This window comes from Diabrotica virgifera, chromosome 1, assembly GCF_917563875.1.
Source record: "Diabrotica virgifera virgifera chromosome 1, PGI_DIABVI_V3a".
Classification (NCBI taxonomy): domain Eukaryota; kingdom Metazoa; phylum Arthropoda; class Insecta; order Coleoptera; family Chrysomelidae; genus Diabrotica; species Diabrotica virgifera.
The window spans coordinates 48,612,045-48,618,044 of record NC_065443.1 but is presented as its reverse complement, the minus strand read 5'-3'; positions in this window follow the sequence as shown (position 1 = coordinate 48,618,044).

Here is a 6,000-nt window from a genome sequence, read left to right as displayed (position 1 = left end):
AAGGGTGATAAAGGATTGCCCATTGCCAAGCATTGTGCTTGTCTATAAATAATATCATTAAAGGTGAAGAAATCTTGTGATAAACAAAATTTAAGTAAACCCAACAAGTGAGAAATTGAAACTCTATTAATATTACTTTTAATAAGTAAATTCTCCACTATAGGAACCATTCCAGTACTTCCGGTTGCATTTCTAAAATCGGAAGTCTTAGATAAAATTTACCATGCTTGAGTTACCAAGCTTTCAATCGACACCTCATTTGTCATTATATCTGGTATTATGGCGGAGGATTTGTGTTTATGGACGGACAGACGGACCTGGATAGTTCAACGTTTTCACATCCTTTCAAAATTGGGCGAAAACAATTATAACCTATGTCCTTTCTTACAATTTAATCCTCCTTATTTTTGAATCTTAGGTATATAATTCTCCTAGCGGAAGCGTGCATAACGTGTTTTTTATTACTCTTTCTTTTTCTTCAACAAATTCGCTTTCATTGCGCTTGCCAATGCCAGATCTCTAATCAAAGGCTCGCATTTCTCCTTGCCATTCAAATTATCCATTATAACAAGTATTTCATGTTTTTTAATTTAATACTTGTTCAATATGACCGTAAAATTCTTCCCTATCGATGTCTTCACTTTGAGTTGTAGGTGCATATCCTTATACTACATTCATTTTAAATTTTGTAGTAAGAAGTTGTAATGATTACTCTTTCTGATAAAGAATAAAGTCAGTGACTGATATTTTGGGAATTTTGTATACCAAAACAATTTTTATATAACTTAAAAAATGTATAATAGTGCAGCAGTTACGTGAAACAATTGTGCATTTAATGATATAAGCATATAATTTGGACCACATACACTACACATATAAAGGTTCAATTTTAGATAGGAGGACATCTCAGATTTTTCTTTTACAAAAACGGCGGGCATTCAAAATGGTGACTATACATATGTGACTAATAGCACGATAACTTTTGATCGAGACGTCCGATTTCAACCAAATTTGGTATATAAGTTCCTTTTTTGATGTATAAGATCGAGGTCTTGCACTGGAAGAATCGGTTTATCAAAAAGTGTGTTTTCTCCTGGTTTTATATAAAAATATTTTGTTTTTTTTTTCAATTCTTTCACCCTGTATATAATATTTAAAAAAAAAAGTTAATACCGCCATTAAAAAGGGTGTAAAAATATCTTTTAGAAAATATTTTGAACTTTTTAGTTATGTTAATTACCATTTACAAAAACGGCGGGCATTCAAAATGGTGACCATACATATGTGACTAATAGCACGATAGCTTTTGAACGAGACATCAGACTTCAACCAAATTTGGTATATAGGTTCTTTTTTTGATGTATTAGATCGTGGTCTTGCACCAGAAGAATCGGTTTACCAAAATGTTTTATGTTTTTCCTGGTTTTTATGTAGAAATATGATGTTTTTTTTTCAATTCTTTCACCCTGTATATATTAATTTTTCAAAAAGGTAATACCGGCGTTGAAAAGACCGTAAAAATATTTTTTAAAAAATATATATATTTTTACATAAAAATCAGGAAAAACACAACTTCTGGTATACCGATTCTTTCCGTTTCAAAACCACGGTGTTACACATAAAAAAAAAAGAATCTATACACCAAATTTGGTTCAAATCTCGCATTCGGCTCGTGTCGAAAACTTCACTATTGTGCATAACATGCTCGTTGAATATTATATTACTATTAATCAGTCCATTCCCAAATGCACATCAGCGTTGTGCATTAAGGAGGTGGTATGGTTTGAAATATTTAAATTTTTTTATTATTTAAGAATAATCTCTGAAAATTTCAAAATAATCGGAGTAAAATTACCAGAGATACAGGGTGTTGAATATCCCTATCTTCGACTCGCTTTGCCGCGGCTTCGCGCCAGCACGCCGGAGCGTAGTGAGAAACGTTAAACAACTGTTCGCCTTCTCTTTTGTAGATTACTCCCCAATTTTAAAAACATATTCCAATGTTCATCACTTTACGATTTGGCAGACAAATAACAAGATGAAGATGCAGTTGTCAAAACTTTAAACGCATTTTTCTCAAAACTTTTTTTCAAATGCGGTGGACATTGTAACTGAAAAACTACTCGGCCGATCTACCTGATATTTTGCACAGATTTTTTTTAGACATTTCGTGAGGTAACAACGTCGAGATATTTTTTGTTTTGTGCTTATTTTTTTTTTCAACAATATTAAATCTCTTGTTTTCCACAAAATTTTTATCAAAAATTTCGTATTTTTGATTTTTGAGTGATACCAAAAATTCAAAAATCATTAAAAATAAAAAAACTCAACTTTGTTACCTCGTAAAACTCATAAACTAATAAAATCTTTTTGAATTTATTGTTTAGTATAATCCAGTGATGAGTTCTGATGTCCACCGCAAAATCTATTTTTTCTTGAGCTGCCTGCCAAAATTTGTCACCAATGGCTTATTTTTCAATATTTTGAGTTGAATTTTTTCTTAAATATTCTTTGAATTGTACTTAATGTGTTTATAAAATAATTCTACCGTAGTTTCGAAAAAACTTCACAAAAATGTGCTTGATATGTTGATTTCATACCATACCCCCTCCTTAAGAGTCTGTACGTTATTTCATAACACCATTACCGTGTAAAATTATATGTATAGTAGAAAAACAGGACAGATTAATGTGTAATACGTTTTCAGTTTAAATTTTATGATACACTCTATTAATGACAATTTATTACAGACCAGCGCGGATATTTTGAGGTTGATGTGAAAGATAGCAATCTCATTTTTGAATAAAAAGTTGTATGATAATTTCAGTAATAATAATTGACTTTTCCTCCCTCTTCAATAGGTCGGGAATATTAATAAAACAATTAAAATATTTAAAAATGCGTAAAAACCGTTTTTTTTTCTATTTCTCTTACTTATAACTTTAAGATAATTCATTTTGGACAAAAGTATTATTACTCCAGGGAAATAAGGTTTTTGTCGGGACACTTAAGCAGCCAGGTTGCAAATGGGTTTTTTGGGTACTATATACCTAATACATTATACATACACAAATGCCCGTCACAGTTCGGACGAGAATTTGTTATTAACAAATAAGGGTCAAAAACGGCAGTTTTTTCGTTTAAATCGCTACAGGTAAAAATAGGATAATTAAATATCTTATTTATAGTATTCTTCGTTTAGTAGATGAGCCAGTGTTTAAAACGGCAGTTTTTTAATTTTGGTTCGATCATTTGTTGCTTCGAAAATTGCAAAATAAAACTAAAATTTTGAAAATAAAAAATTTGCTATAACTTTCGCAAAAGTGACCTTATGACTTTTATATTTCACAAAAAGTTGAGTCAAAGAGTCTATATACTGCACAAAAAATTATGAGACGATTCGTCAATTAGTTTAAATTTTATTCAATTTGTTTATCCCAAAGAGCTTTTTTTTGTAAGGTTATTGTTCAGAAAATAATAATTATATAGAAATTCTGTGAAAACCACATGAAAGAACAATAGTCTTGTTTTCAAATTATTGAAGAAAATCATTAAAAAGCAATTTTTGTCACTACGAAAACATTTTACTAAAGTAGAGTCATTTTTGGCTTGAAAACAATTTGAATAGCTTTGTTAATATTGACTGTAGAGTAAATTTACCTTGGAATTTCAAAAGCTGGTATTTTTACACAAATTTTCAAAAAAAAACTTTTCGCCTATGTTAATTACGGTCAAAGTTAGCCACTTTTATTATTTAATTCACAGTTACTTCAATATACATAAAATTCTCCTGTAACAGTGTTAGTTACCATATTATTCCGAAACGGCTTGGCCGATTTTTATGAAATTTTACAGGTGTATCCTATGGGACTGAGAATATGTTTTAATCTATTTTTTATATCCATAAGTTATAAGGGGGTTGCCCCCCTGACATTTTTTTTTTATTTTTTTGGACAAAATTGTCTATCTTAATTTTATATAATGTAGGATTAAAAAGTACATACAACCCTTAATTTACACTTTTCCATCACCAACCCCTATTTGTTAATACCCATCTATATATTTACATCTATAAAATTCTCGTGTCACAGTGTTAGTTGTCATATTCCTCCGAGACCGCTTGACCGATATTTATGAAATTATATATGTATATTCGGTAGGTCTTAGAATCGGTCGTAATCTATTTTTCATATCCCTGAGTGATAAGGGGAACTCCCCCTAACATTTTGAAATGTTAGGTAGGGATTTACGTACATAACGTACTCTACAAGACTACGAGTACACACAATTTAAAAAAATTATGATCAAAATCCATCAAAAAGCTCTGGAGATATTAATCGCAGCATATGTTTGAAGAATCAGTTTCATTTTTTGAGTCCACGGATTTTAATAATTCATTTCCACCGACCACAAATCGATTTCATTAGAACGTTATTTTTAAAGCTTTATTAACAACTCTGTTGAAGTTTAAAGTTTACTCAAACTTTTACACATAAACTATATACCTTCAACTTCGAAATGGCGCTAGTTGGGTTGCTTAATTGTTATAAACAAAGTAGCTGTCAATTAAATAAAAAAAGTGGCTAACTTTGACTGTAATTAACCTAGGCAAAAAGTGTTTTTTTAAAAATTCGTATAAAAATACCAGCTTTTTAAATCCTAAAGCAGTTTTAATCTACAGTCAATATTAACAAAGTTATTCAAATTGTTTTTGAACTAAAAATGACCCTACTTTAGTAAAATGTTTTCGGAATGATAAAAATGCCTTTTTAATGATTTTTTTTTTAACATTTTGAAGTCATGACTTTTCTCCTTTCATGTGGTTTTCACAGAATTGCTATTACATTACTATTTTCTGAACAATATTATTGCGAAAAAAAAGCTCATTGGGATAAACAAATTGAATAAAATTTAAACTAATTGACGAATCGTCTTAAAAATTTTTGTGCGTTATACGGACTGTTTGCCTCAACTTTTCGTGCAATATGAAAGTCTTAGGGTCATTTTCACACCAATTTTTTTATTTTCGAAATTTTAGTTTTATTTTGCAATTTCTGAAGCAACAAATGATCGAACCGAAATTCAAAAACTGCCGTTTTAAACCTTGGCTCATCTACGATGAGAATAATAGAATAAATAAGATATTTAATTACCCTATTTTTACCCGTAGCGATTTAAACGAAAAAACTGCCAGTTTTGACACTTATTTGTTAATAACTAAATTTCTCGTCCGAACTGTGACGGGCATTTTTGTATGTATAATGTATTAGGTATATAGTACCCAAAAAACCCATTTGCAGCCTGGCTGCTCAAGTGTCCCGAACATGCCTTATTTTTGCCTTATTTCCCTGGAGTATATAACGGACTGGATCATACAGGAAGTAAGCGATAATAAAAGAGGTGTTAGGTGAAACTTGCATGACCAGTTGGAGGATTTGGAGTTCGGAGACGACATTTGTCTCCTAACCGAACATAGCAGCCATATACAAAGTAAGATCAACAAGCTTGCAAAATTCTCCAAGGTAATGGGCCTGGAGATAAATACAAAAAAAAACAAAACTCTTAAAAAACAGCAACCAAGAAACTAACATTGAAATAAACGGAAGACAAATAGAGGAGGTAGATAACTTAACATATCTGGGATCAATCATGGAAAAAAGGTGGTAGTAGATCAGATGTTATACCAGTGCGCCAAAAAATGACATCAATTAATCAATTAACTTAAATAATATTATTCAACTTGTTCATCCCAAAGAGCTTTTTTTGCAATGTTATTGCTCAGAATATAATACCGATATAGCAATTCTGTTGAAACCACGTGAAAGAAGAATAGTTATGTTTTCAAAATATTTAAAAAAAATCATTTAAAAGTCATTTTTATTATTCCGAAAACATTTTGCTAAAGTAGGGTCATTTTTGGCTTATAACCAATTTGAATAACTCGTTAATATTGACTCTAGACTAAAACTACTTTAGGATTTGAATAGCTGGTATTTTTAC